The sequence below is a fragment of the Cherax quadricarinatus genome, chromosome 71 (genome assembly GCF_038502225.1).
Source record: "Cherax quadricarinatus isolate ZL_2023a chromosome 71, ASM3850222v1, whole genome shotgun sequence".
In the NCBI taxonomy this organism is placed as follows: domain Eukaryota; kingdom Metazoa; phylum Arthropoda; class Malacostraca; order Decapoda; family Parastacidae; genus Cherax; species Cherax quadricarinatus.
In genome coordinates this window covers 18,447,795-18,463,115 of record NC_091362.1, presented here as the reverse complement: position 1 = coordinate 18,463,115, position 15,321 = coordinate 18,447,795, and the positions used below count along the sequence as shown (strand labels likewise).

General features: G+C 42.1%; 1 long non-coding RNA gene across 2 annotated transcripts in view; it reads right to left on the bottom strand.

Moving 5' to 3' along the window:
• Positions 1-7,011: 7,011 nt before the first annotated feature.
• The window catches only part of LOC138854825 (uncharacterized), a 124,859-nt gene continuing 116,549 nt past the window's right edge, over positions 7,012-15,321 (bottom strand). For both annotated transcript variants that reach the window (XR_011394004.1, XR_011394003.1), the window contains exon 3: positions 7,012-7,285. This is a non-coding gene — a long non-coding RNA (uncharacterized lncRNA). The remainder of the gene's footprint in view (positions 7,286-15,321) is intronic.

The window sequence follows — 15,321 nt, the reverse complement described above, 5'->3', positions numbered from 1 at the left end:
TCACTCACATTAACCTATTTCTACGTCTTTTCAAAGTGTACAAATTCAATGTCTTCAGCCTATTTTCGTAGGAAAGGTTTCTAGTACATGGAATCAACTGTCATCCTCAGTAAATTTTCCAGACGTCTATGACCATTCTCTATTATGGAGACCAGAACTGAGCAGCATAATCTAAATGAGGTCTAACCAAAGATATGTAAAGCTGAAGTATAACCTTAGGACTTGTATTATTAATACTTCTTAATATGAAGCCAAGAATCCCATTAGCTTTAACGCGAACACTTAAACACTCTTGTACTGGCTTTAAATTTCCGGTAACCGTAACTCCTAAATTTATTTACACATTCAGTTTGACATAGATCTATACGTATTATTTAACTTATAAGAACCATAATTATTTTCTTATCCTAGAAAAAACTGTAACGTTATGCCACTGAAAGAAAAAAAATAGTTATGACAAATAGCTGGTAATGATACATGGCTGGCAATGGTTGGCTGAGAACACATACATCCTAGCATTAGCAGGTAGACCTACAAAAGTTTTTTTTTTTGTTTGGATTATAAAGAAAAAGAAATTGCGATACACACAACGGAAATAAACATAAATCTACAACGCATGATTAAGGGAAAAGAACTGACAAAGATATTTCGCATACTCAGTTTTTTGGTAAGAGCGAGCGGTGGATGGGGATGGGGAGCGAGCGGTGGATGGGGATGGGGAGCGAGCGGTGGATGGGGATGGGGAAGGTTTGCGTCTCTTACCACCAGGACTTGAAATATTCAACATAAATGATTTCTTCGTCGGAAAGGCGCCATATTAAAATGATCATATTCACTAAGTCAAGTTCAAGAGGTTAAATAAACTATATTACATTCAAGAAGTTATATCAATTAATAAAGTTATGCAAGGTAAACTGAAGAATATAATATGGATACATGGAAAACATTCATTGACTGAAAGGTACGAAGGTGCACTTATACTCACTAAGTCAAGTTTAAGAGGTTAATTAAACTATTACATTCAAAAGGCTATATCAATTAATAAAGTTATGCAAGGTAAACATACATTGTATGTTTGCCATGTATCCATATTATGATTCTTTATATAACTGATATAGCCTCTTGAATGTAATAGTTCAATTAACCTCTTAAACTTGATTTACAGAATATGTCGTTTTCGTATTGCTTTATTGAGTCTCTTCTGATTTTAGGGTATTAATGATCATTCTCATCTGTTCCCATTTCCCTTTTGACCTTCTTGTTCTACATTTTTCTTTGCTGCTGCTTCCATCCAAACGTTGCTTATGGAGCTGTGTTTCTCCTCTCCTTATTGTATTGGTATAATTTTTTATCTGCATTTCTGAGTAATGAAGTCAATAAGTTTTGTACTGTTGTTGTTTTCCAGTTAGTCCATTGTCCCGGTGAACGTTATGGGAGAGTGTGCGAGTGTCGGGAAGAAGTGTGTGCAAAATATTCAGTAGAAGAGAATATGTGGGCTAGTAGACGTGCGTAGGAATGCGAATGTTGGAAAGTGTAAGTGTGTGTGGGGAAGAATGTGGGAGATTGTGTGTGGGGGGGAAGAAAGTTATTATGGGGAGAGTAATGGGGAGTGTGTATTGGAGAGTGTGAGTTTGGGGAGTGCATGAGTGTGGGGGGAGATTAGTGGAAGTGAGTGCATGAGAGTGAGCGCCTTAAGAAAGTGAAGTGAAAAAGCTTTCTTGGACAGCGTGGATAGCAATATTGTCGAGAGCTGGTAGATGCTAAAAGGCTGCAGAGTGCGTGTGCATAATAAGTGCAGAAAAAGAGTCTGTGCAGAATGCAAGAATACAATATTGAGTGCAGGAAAAAAAACGGTGCATAGAGTGCAGGGAAAAAAAGCGTTAGTGAATAGAGGAAAATGTGACGGTGGAGAATAAGAGTAGGGGAAAAAAGTTGTGTGGATAGTGACAAAATGAGTGAGTGAAGATGGCGACATCAATGAGTGTTGATTGTTACAACATAAGACTGAATGTATATGGATAGTGACATTGTGATTTTGTGTGAGGATAGCGATGACATGAGTGAGGATAGTAACACCATGAGTGTGAGGATAGTGACAACATGAGAATGAGTGTGAAGACAGTGACGACATTAAGAGTGAGCTAGGCAGGTGGAGTGGGCAAGAGGTCTGCCGTTCTGCCACCAGATGGTGATGGGACCCGCACTCTGCATTGATTTCCCGGCCCGTCATTCAGCTGGGCAAGTTTGACCCTAAACTGCCTTTAACTGGGGCAGCTAGTCGTTTACTGCCATTAACCCCTTAAAAAGAAGGTTAAAAGAAAGTCTCTACTCACACCATCATCAATAACAGATAATTCAGAGGCTTCCAATTGTAACGGTTGCCCTCGTGTATACATCTGAATTTGTTGTTCGGGCTCTTATTATTATTATTATTATTATTATTATTATTATTACCACTTACCAAACAGAGGATTTCAACCCGTAGGGGGTCATAAGCGCCCAAATGAGGCAATCAGATCTGAAACTAGGAAGGGGGTGGATATATCCAACTTCTTGGATCAAGACCCCTTCACCAGGATCAAGGCACTCCCTTAGAAGGCCACAACTCCCGAAACATAATAGGTATCGTAAGTATATCTGGCACTTTGTAGTATATACTTTTATGCACTTAGACGAAAGGAATTATGTCTTTCAACACTATTACATCATTAATTAAACATGTTAAAATATTCTTACCACTAGACGTGAGGGAACCTAAATTTTAATATTTATAAACAACGATGTTATTTAAAATTGCACTGACAAGGATTTTGACGATTCATTAATAACTGGTGGGTGAGGGAACAATAATTTTTTCATTTACTGTAATTACGTAATGGGATTAGTTTGGGGGAATTTCAAAATGCTGCAGAGTCCTCGGAAAGCTCTCGAAAAAGAATTCGTATTAATGGGACACAGTGTAAATTATAGACGACAGGAAGGAAACTGTAACTCTAAATTATGATCAAGATGAACATAAAGATGATAAGAGATCTCGATTTAACTACCTTGGATACAGAAATATAATTTTGCTTGGAATGGACTCTATATCAAACACTTGTATATGTATAGCTGCGTGTATACCTCTACACCAGCTTCAAGTGTATTAACATAATGCCTAGCATGTATACCTCCATGTGTATTAACCTAATATCTAGCATGTATCCCCATGATAACTTAGTGTATCAACATAGTACAAGTAACTAGCAGTCTTCCAAGGAGCTATATTTCAAGAGTTACTTGTGTCGTTGTCGTCCCCTCTACGCATGTCTAAGTGCATTGGGGTGTCGAGTAAATTAACCCACCCCAACATACTGCTTAATGTACACGCTGACACAGCCAGGGAACACGCTGACACACAACCAGGGTATACGCTGACACACAACCAGGGTATACGCTGACACACAGCCAGGGTACACGCTGACACACAGCCAGGGTACACGCTGACACACAGCCAGGGTACACGCTGACACACAGCCAGGGTACACGCTGACACAGCCAGGGTACACGCTGACACACAGCCAGGGTACACGCTGACACAGCCAGGGTACACGCTGACGCACAGCCAGGGTACACGCTGACACACAGCCAGGGTATACGCTGACACACAGCCAGGGTATACGCTGACACACAGCCAGGGTACAAGCTGACACACAGCCAGGGTACACGCTGACACACACAGCCAGGGTACACGCTGACATACAGCCAGGGTACACGCTGACACACACAGCCAGGGTCCACGCTGACACACACAGCCAGGGTACACGCTGACACACACAGCCAGGGTACACGCTGACACACACAGCCAGGGTACACGCTGACACACAGCCAGGGTACACGCTGACACACAGCCAGGGTACACGCTGACATACAGCCAGGGTACACGCTGACATACAGCCAGGGTACACGCTGACACACACAGCCAGGGTACACGCTGACACACACAGCCAGGGTACAAGCTGACACACACAGCCAGGTTACACGCTGACACACACAGCCAGGGTACACGCTGACACACACAGCCAGGGTACACGCTGACACACACAGCCAGGGTACATGCTGACATACACAGCCAGGGTACAAGCTGACACACACAGCCAGGGTACACGCTGACACACACAGCCAGGGTACACGCTGACACACAGCCAGGGTACACGCTGACATACACAGCCAGGGTACACGCTGACATACACAGCCAGGGTACACGCTGACAGACACAGCCAGGGTACACGCTGACAGACACAGCCAGGGTACACGCTGACACACAGCCAGGGTACACGCTGACACACACAGCCAGGGTACACGCTGACACACACAGCCAGGGTACACGCTGACACACACAGCCAGGGTACACGCTGACACACACAGCCAGGGTACACGCTGACACACACAGCCAGGGTACACGCTGACACACAGCCAGGGTACACGCTGACACACAGCCAGGGTACACGCTGACACACAGCCAGGGTACACGCTGACACACAGCCAGGGTACACGCTGACACACAGCCAGGGTACACGCTGACACACAGCCAGGGTACACGCTGACACACAGCCAGGGTACACAGCCAGGGTACACGCTGACACACAGCCAGGGTACACGCTGACACACAGCCAGGGTACACGCTGACACACAGCCAGGGTACACGCTGACACAGCCAGGGTACACGCTGACACACAGCCAGGGTACACGCTGTCAGGTACAAGTAACAACGCACACACACACGTACACGCAGCTGGCTTGTATAAACAAGTTAACACAACACTATAGCTTTCACATATACACCGTAAAATAATAATGTTAGGAAAGGAAAATTTTACCATTAATATTTAAAATATATATTTGCATCATCGCATTTTTTAGTTATTCACTTTCACTAATGTAAGATTAACGTATAAACACGTTTTAAAAAGAAATATATAACTCCAGTACAGGTCACGGCAAGCTAGTTCCACTTTAAGGGAAACATATAAAAGGCAAGCTAGCATACACAATTTAAACTAAATTTCGTCAAAAATTTTGCATATTAAATTACAATGTCCTGTTTCTCTAACAGTATGATATCTCATTCTGCTCACGTGTACAGCAAGTTCTAAATCACAACATAACCATCAGTTGCATGAAAATGCTCACCTACTAAACCCCACACACTACACTACACTGGCTGAATGGTTTATCAGGCTTAAATTTAGCCTATCAGCTACATGCATCACGAAATCGTAATAACACGATTGCAAACAAATCAGAGAATGGGTGGGGTTTGAACCCATGGCGAGCGAGTTTTAGGACTCACTTCCCATGACTCAGGTCAAGTCCCAGCCGTTCCCTGACTTGACTATACAGGATTATTAATATTGCATATCGATATACATGCACAACACCAATCAATAATACTTTAATCCCTAATGATTACAGTCAACTCTGCATAAATATAGTAATATACACACTGGCACAGATATACTGTATATACACCTCTCGATGTACAGAATATACTTTTGCTTCTATATGAGCACTAGACTATATATACAAGGACAGCAGCAGCAACACCGTTATTATGCCTAGCCAGTGCCAAATTCCGTGCTAACATTGCTTAAATTTTCGCGCGTCTTGCAAAGCACATAAGTTTTAAATAAAATATACATCATGAAGGCAAATAATCGAAGCAGGATTTATCAAGAACTAAGAGCCTCTGTGCTTCACATTTTATGGCATTTTAAAATAAACTAGTCACACATAACTTCATATAGATAATAAATTAAAATAATCTAGGTCTCAAAAAATTCCTTTGACCTACAAATAAGATAAATATAGGCAAATATAGCCTCCACCCTTCCTTGAATTAAATGATCCACGTGGGTTCAGCACTTCACAGAGTAATTTTGATCTACAATTACTTAACATACTCCAAAGTACAGCTTGCAAGCAGATCTATGGAAAGAACTCTCCACTAAAATTTATGTTCAACCGATAGCCTTTGCTACTGAACTTGGATGACCAGATTAACTTACGGCGCTAATTTAAGAGTGACTCACCACCAAGCTCTCAGCCTAGTGAATGAACGTTTCCTCGTTTAGCATTAGCACAGCTGCCCTCTACGACCAGTGAACGAACGGTTAGTCATTCAGTATTTGTATAACCACATTCTAGAACTAATGAATGAACGGTTCGACATCCTCCATTACCATAACTACTTTATAAGGATAGTGAATGAACGGATCCTGGTCCAGCATTAGCACAGTCAAGTTCTAAGACTAGTGAATGAACGGTTCCCTGTTTCAAATATAAAATCCTCCCTCCATAAACAGAAATGTGGAAAATTTGGTACATTTGTCATGGAGCAGTTTTGAGGTGACAACGAAGACGAGTGATGTGCACCCACTGTGAGCAGATGGTTGAGCTCCAACTTGTGTACCACGACTATCTTGCCACGACGCCCCTACGCAACCGCCTCCTCCCAAAACAAACTGTCGAAGAGACCCGGGAGGACAGGGCAACACACCTTGTGTATCTTGCAGTCGGGAACCTGAGGACGTTGCTACCGATCATGCCTGCCACCCACCGCTTCCATGAAAACGTGATGACACTTTCCCATTGGAGAGCCTGTGCCGGATCACAGCATGGGGAAAACCCGGCCAGGACCCGTCCTGGCGAACCTACCTGTATCTGTTCTGAGGTGACTATATAGCTCATGCTACACTATCCTGGCTCAGGAACGCGCTTCCCATGTTTAAGAATAATAATAATAGCCACATTCACAGTTATACCACTCACTCGACGTAATAAAGAAAAACTCACTCACTCGACGTAATAAAGGAAAACTCTGGTAACAACACATAACTATTACCTACTGCTAATATTCATAGAAACACAAATTACTAAAACAAAATTGTAAGCTTTTAAAAACAATCACTTACAATTTTATCATAAATGACCTGTAATGTTTTGTGAATATAATCAGTACAGGTACTTACATTTCTCGTCATCGACAGCAGATACTTGGGATGAGATGGCTTGAGCAGGAACAGTAGTGACCGGTCCAGCAGTAGCAGGCTGGATATGAGCAGGAGCAGTAAGGGGGGAAGCAGCAGGGCGGGTAGCAGCAGCAGTGGACGCAGGTAAGTCCCTGTGCCCCTGTTTGTTAGTGCCCCCGTCCATGGCGGGTGAGACTGCCTCTACCCGGGGACACCAGAAGCACCACTTAATTTATTTGTTTTATCTACTCGGTCGATTTCGTTTAGTATGAACTCTGTGCAAGAAAATTATTTTAATTACTTATTTCTAAACAAATATGCATTATTTTCGTGAAGTTTTAGATACAATAGCTTCTTTCGCCTCTATTTGACATCGACTTAAACTGAACCAAGCAGACAAGCCTCGTCCGTTTTTACAAACAAAAAAGAAAAACCGTTTTTTTCTTTTATCACTTTCAACACTATCACTTAATGGATTGCACTCTGAATGTCATTATGATATGCTTTTCTAACAGTAATCAATCATATAAGATTCCTTGTGCTTTTAACAATATTTCCTTATCAGTTAGTCTCAGAACTTAATTATGTCAGTTTATAACAACAACAGAGTATTAAACAGAGTATTTAACAGTCGTGTATAACATGTTTAGAAAATATCCCCTTTTTGTTGTACACACACTACACCCATGATACAGCCAGTGTGCACATCACTGATACAGCCAGTGTGCACATCACTGATACAGCCAGTGTACACATCACTGATACAGCCAGTGTGCACAACACTGATGCAGCCAGTGTGCACAACACTGATACAGCCAGTGTGCACAACACTGATACAGCCTACAGCCAGTGTGCACATCACTGATACAGCCTACAGTCAGTGTGCACAACACTGATACAGCCAGTGTGCACATCACTGATACAGCCAGTGTGCACAACACTGATACAGCCAGTGTGCACATCACTGATACAGCCAGTGTGCACAACACTGATACAGCCAGTGTGCACAACACTGATACAGCCAGTGTGCACAACACTGATACAGCCAGTGTGCACAACACTGATACAGCCAGTGTGCACAACACTGATACAGCCAGTGTGCACAACACTGATACAGCCAGTGTGCACAACACTGATACAGCCAGTGTGCACAACACTGATACAGCCAGTGTGCACAACACTGATACAGCCAGTGTGCACAACACTGATACAGCCAGTGTGCACAACACTGATACAGCCAGTGTGCACATCACTGATACAGCCAGTGTGCACAACACTGATACAGCCAGTGTGCACAACACTAATACAGCCAGTGTGCACATCACTGATACACCCAGTGTGCACAACACTGATACAGCCAGTGTGCACATCACTGATACAGCCAGTGTGCACAACACTGATACAGCCAGTGTACACTGATACAGCCAGTGTGCACAACACTGATACAGCCAGTGTGCACAACACTGATACAGCCAGTGTGCACAACACTGATACAGCCAGTGTGCACAACACTGATACAGCCAGTGTGCACATCACTGATACAGCCAGTGTGCACAACACTGATACAGCCAGTGTGCACAACACTGATACAGCCAGTGTGCACAACACTGATACAGCCAGTGTGCACAACACTGATACAGCCAGTGTGCACATCACTGATACAGCCAGTGTGCACATCACTGATACAGCCAGTGTGCACAACAGTCAGGGTGAGCTTATGGTAAACAACTGAAGCGACCAGCTACCTTCACCACTCTTACCAAAGCCTTTAGTCACGACAGTGAAGCAAATTTCAATATAAGAGGGCAGTTAATTTGTTAGATTTATGACCCGTCGACAACACACGAATTATTAGAGACAAATGCACATTAACATAAAGGATACTCTAAACTCAAAACTCAGGAATTAAAATAAACTCTTAAGTGTGTAAGTTTTGCTTTTTTTTTTTTTTTTGCTTCTTTACCCTTGGCTGAGTTTCGTATATTTTCCTCTCAGACTAGTGCTGCTATCAGCCTGTTATATCTACCTACGTCATATTAGTAGCCCCTTATCTTCCCATCGCATAATAGGCCTAGCTGTGGCAGGATACCCTGTTGCACACCTTGCACTGGAATTGCTAACCTTTTTGTTGTATATTGTTCTACAGTGCAACTACGGTACTACTACTGTGTGTTCTTTAACCTATGTATTATTGCGGGCTGAGCCCAGGATGGCTGAACACAGGCGAGACAGCCTGACAAATGATAGCAGAGGTGAGATCATTTAGTCTGTCTATGAATTTCGTAGCCACCCTGCAGACAGAGAGTATAGGCATTGTAGGTTTTAGTAGACAGCAACATCCCTGAAGGCACTACCATCATCTCATTAAACTGTGAAATAAATGTGTGATAAACATTTTGCATTTCTGCATAATTATTGTCGTTTTTCTTAGCCTCATGAACATGAAGCTGGCAGATAATCATCTTGCCAATTTCGAATAGGTTGTATTCGTGGAATATTTTCTTTCGAATTTATGAGGCTTGGTCTGAGACTAAACCGCGGGATTAGTGATCCTCAGAACTATTAACAGAAATAAATAAAAGAATATAATAACGTGGTGAATATATCTATGAACATGAAACAATTGTTTCAAATTAGGTAAACTTAGATTTAGAAAGGATATAGAGTTATAGCTAAATGCAACAGAGTTGTAGATAAATGCCACAAACTATCAAATAGCGTCATCAAAATATATGCAGTACATAAGGCACCTTTAAACATGGTTCAAATAGATACATAAGAATAGCCATTAGACTGTATGTGTTCAATCCATTTTTAAAGCAAGTAGACCTGTCTAACACGGGTCAATTGTGCTACAACAACGTCCTCTGTCCTTTTGAATTTAATTTTAATTTGCAGCAAAAATGTATCACCAAGACTGATGTATCTCTAGGGTTCATTGTCTTTTCGCGTCCCCTCTTGTTTTCTCATTCCATTCTCAAGTCATTACTCCTGAGTTAGTTTGGGACACTAATGAGACAAACGCAAGACCGTGGACGCCTCGTTTTGTTATGTCAGTTGTTACACAGTTGACCTTCACTCACCTTGTCTCGCTTGCTTACAATATATTCATAATTTTAAAATTATGTTGTTCTTACTCCTGTTATACTTTTGCGACGTCTACCTTTGTACATGTTTTAACCGTTTCCCTTTTATATATCTTATTATGACAGCTTTAGTCTCTCCCTAGAGGTTAACAACAAATTTAATAACAGGATAGGAGGAAAGATATTACATCTGCGAGATAAACACTGCCTGTTTAAAACCCCATATTATTATAATCAAAAAGAAGCGCTAAGCTAAAACCCCATAGTCATTATACTTTGCATTAGTGCGCGGGCTAACTACCTGCAAATTTGTTCGAAGGTTCAGTAAAACTAATATATCTCTCATATTTACTAAGAGATCAATACACTATTTGGAACGCTATTGCATTGTCATTAACTATATTCTCTGAGGATCATATAAGCTTAGGCAACAAAATTATTAGTTATTTCAAAGGTCAGAGGTATTATGTATTTGTTTTCTGAATGCTTTCCGTGTGTGTGTGTGTGTGTGTGTGTGTGTGTGTGTGTGTGTGTGTGTGTGTGTGTGTGTGTGTGTGTGTGTGTACTCACCTATTTGTACTCACCTATTTGTGGTTGCAGGGGTCGAGTCCTAGCTCCTGGCCCCGCCTCTTCACCGGTTGCTACTAGGCCCTCTCTCTCCCCGCTCCATGAGCTTTATCAAACCTCGTCTTAAAACTGTGTATGGTTCCTGCCTCCACTACGTCATTTTCTAGGCTATTCCACTGCCTTACAACTCTATGACTGAAGTGTGTGTGTGTGTGTGTGTGTGTGTGTGTGTGTGTATGTGTATGTATGTGTGTGTATGTATATATATATATATATATATATATATATATATATATATAAATATATGTCGTGCCGAATAGGCAGAACTTGCGATCTTGGCTTAAATAGCAACGCTCATCTTGCCATATAGGACAAGTGAAAATTTATGTATGGAATAATTTCACCAAAATCATTCTTAACCTAACGAAAAAAATATATTTCACTGTGTTTAGTATTAAATTATTGTAAACAAATCTAAAATATAATTAGTCGGATTAGGCTAAAATAAATTGTTCTTGTTATAATAAGGTTAGGTAAATTTTCTAAGTTCCTTTTGGTGCAAAATTAATTTTTTTTTACATAAACATTAATGAAAAAAAATTATCTTTAAACGTATAAGAGAAAATTTTAGAAAGGACTTAATTTTAAATGAGTTCTTGCTAATTGACCAGTTTTACATATTCGGCACGACATATATATATATATATATATATATATATATATATATATATATATATATATATATATATATATATATATATATATATAAGCGCTGATTTCTGGCCGAAGGAGACTCGAACCTACGAACCTTGGAACAAGGTACGCAGTGCTATACCATTCTCACCACACTGGACAATACTTTGGCGCCTAGCACAATGCTAGACGTTGATCCAAGGCAGCCAGCTTGTGTATATTTCGCCTGCTCTTGCGAATTCCTTGCATTGTTAAAATCTCAAGTTGGTCGATGCATGCAGGGGATGAGATGAAAAGCTGTAAGCCTTCTCCCTGAAAGCTGGCTGCCTTGGATCAACGTCTAGCATTGTGCTAGGCGCCAAGGTATTGTCCAGTGTGGTGAGAATGGTATAGCACTGCGTACCTTGTTCCAAGGTTCGTAGGTTCGAGTCTCCTTCGGCCAGAGATCAGTGTTTGTGTATATTTCGCCTGCTCTTGCGAATTCCTTGCAATATATATATATATATATATATATATATATATATATATATATATATATATATATATATATATATATATATATCGGCCGATTCCCATCAAGAAAGGGTGGCCCGAAAAAGAAAAAACTTTCACCATCATTCACTCCATCACTGTCTTGCCAGAAGGGTGCTTTACACTACAGTTTTTAAACTGCAACATTAACACCCCTCCTTCAGAGTGCAGACACTGTACTTCCCATCTCCAGGACTCAAGTCCGGCCTGCCGGTTTCCCTGAATCCCTTCATAAATGTTACTTTGCTCACACTCCAACAGCACGTCAAGTATTAAAAATCAATTGTCTCCATTAACTCCTATCAAATACGCGCATGCATGCTTGCTGGAAGTCCAAGCCCCTCGCACACAAAACCTCCTTTACCCCTCCCTCCAACCATTCCTAGGCCGACCCCTATCCCGCCTTCCCTCCACTACAGATTTATACACTCTCGAAGTCATTTTGTTTCGTTCCATTCTCTCTACATTTCCGAACCACCTCAACAACCCCTCTGGATAATAGTTTTGGTAATTCCACACCTCCTCCTAATTTCCAGACTACGAATTCTCTGCATTATATTCACACCACACATTGCCCTCAGACGTGACATCTCCACTATCTCCAGCCTTCTCCTCGTTGCAACATTCATCACCCATGCTTCTCACCCATATAAGAGTGTTGGTAAAACTATACTCTCATACATTCCCCTCTTTGCTTCCACGGACAAAGTTCTTTGTCTCCACAGACTCCTGAGTGCACCACTCACCCTTTCCCCCCCATCAATTCTATGATTCACCTCATCCTTCATAGACCCATCTGCTGACACGTCCACTCCCAAATATCTGAATACATTCACCTCCTCCATACTCTCTCCCTCCAATCTGTTATCCAATCTTTCGTCACCTAATCCTCATCAGAGTACAAAACAAATTCTGGCCACAAAATAGAGCGAAACACCAACGTCAAAGACCTGGGAGTGATCATGTCGGAGGATCTCACCTTCAAGGACCATAACATTGTATCAATCGCATCTGCTAGAAAAATGACAGGATGGATAATGAGAACCTTCAAAACTAGGGAGGCCAAGCCCATGATGACACTCTTCAGGTCACTTGTTCTATCTAGGCTGGAATATTGCTGCACACTAACAGCACCTTTCAAGGCAGGTGAAATTGCCGACCTAGAAAATGTACAGAGAACTTTCACGGCGCGCATAACGGAGATAAAACACCTCAATTACTGGGAGCGCTTGAGGTTCCTAAACCTGTATTCCCTGGAACGCAGGAGGGAGAGATACATGATTATATACACCTGGAAAATCCTAGAGGGACTAGTACCGAACTTGCACACGAAAATCACTCACTACGAAAGCAAAAGACTTGGCAGACGATGCAACATCCCCCCAATGAAAAGCAGGGGTGTCACTAGCACGTTAAGAGACCATACAATAAGTGTCAGGGGCCCGAGACTGTTCAACTGCCTCCCAGCACACATAAGGGGGATTACCAACAGACCCCTGGCAGTCTTCAAGCTGTCACTGGACAAGCACCTAAAGTCAGTTCCGGATCAGCCGGGCTGTGGCTCGTATGTTGGTTTGCGTGCAGCCAGCAGCAACAGCCTGGTTGATCAGGCTCTGATCCACCAGGAGGCCTGGTCTCAGACCGGGCCGCGGGGGCGTTGACCCCCGGAACTCTCTCCAGGTAAACTCCAGGTTATGCTCATCACCTTATTCTTTCTTATATTCACTTATAATTTTCTTATTTTACATACCCTTCCAAATTCATCTACCAACCTCCGCAACCTCTCTTCAGAATCTCCCAAAAGCACAGCGTCATCAGCAAAGAGCAACTGTGACAACTCCCACTCTGTGTTTGATTTTTTATCTTTTAACTCCACACTTCTTGCCAAGACCCTCGCATTCACTGGTGGCCTGGTGGTTAACGCTCTCGCTTCACACGGCGAGGGTCTGGGTTCGATTCCCAGCCAGAGTAGAAACATTGGACGTGTTTCTTTCCACCTGTTGTCTGTGTTCCCCATCAGTAAAATGGGTACCTGGGTGTTAGTGACTGGTGTGGGTCGCATCCTGGGACACTGACCTAATTTGAACGAAATGCGGAGCATAACAAGGGACTTTCTATATAGTAGTATGTCATTGTTGTCAGCTAGGACTGTATACCTTGTACATGTACTTGTAGTAAATAAAGATATTATTATTATTATTATTATTACTTACAACCCCATCTATAAATATATTAAACAACCACGGTGACATCACACATCCTTGTCTAAGGCCTACTTTTACTGGGAAATAATTTCCCTCTCTCCTACATACTCTAACCTGAGCCTCACAATCCTCGTAAAAACTCTTCACTGCTTTCAGTAACCTACCTCCTATACCATATACCTGCAACATCTGCCACATTGCCCCTCTATCCACCCTGTCATATGCCTTTTCCAAATCCATAAATGCCACAGAAACCACTTTATCTTTCTCTAAATACTGTTCACCTATGTTTCACTGCAAACACTTCGTCTACACACTCCCTACCTTTCTTAGACTCCTTGTTCATCTGCTATCCTACTCTCCGTCTTACTCTTTTCTTTCAATGATAACTCTACCATACACTTTACCAGGTACACTCAACCGATTTATTGCCCTTAATTTTTGCACTCTCTTTTGTCCCATTTGCCTTTATACAAAGGAACTATGCATGCTCTCTGCCAATCCCTAGGTACCTTACCCTCTTCCATTCATTTATATCCCCTTCCAAAACTATATCCCCTCCTGCTTTTAACATTTCTATCTTTATCCTATCAATCCCAGCTGCCTTATCCCTTTTCATTCTATCCGCTGCCTCACGAACTTCCCCCACACTCACAACTGGCTCTCCCTCACTCCTATAAGATGTTATTCATCTTTGCCCTATACACGAAATCACAGCTTCCCTATCTTCATCAACATTTAACAATTCCTCAAAATATGTGGGCGATGGGTTTGGACTTCATTAGCATCTCCATTCAAAGCAGGTGAAATTGCAGATCTAGAGAGTGTACAGAGATCCTTTACTGCACGTATAAGTTCTGCCAAGCACCTTAACTACTGGAAACGCTTGGAAGCACTTGACTTGTACTCGTTGGAACACAGGAGAGTGAGATACATCATAATCTACACTTGGAAAATCCTGGAAGGAATGGTCCCGAATCTGCAAACAGAAATCACTCTCTACGGAAGTAAAAGACTGGGCAGGCGATGCAAAATACCCCCAATTAAAAGTAGGGGCGCTATTGGTACACTAAGAGAAAACACCATAAGTGTCCGGGGCCCAAGACTGTTCAACAGCCTCCCATCAAACATTAGGGAAATTACCAATAGGTCCCTGGCTGCCTTCAAGAGTGAGCTGGACAGATACCTAAAGTCAGTGCTGGATCAGCCGAGCTGTGGCTCGTACGTTGG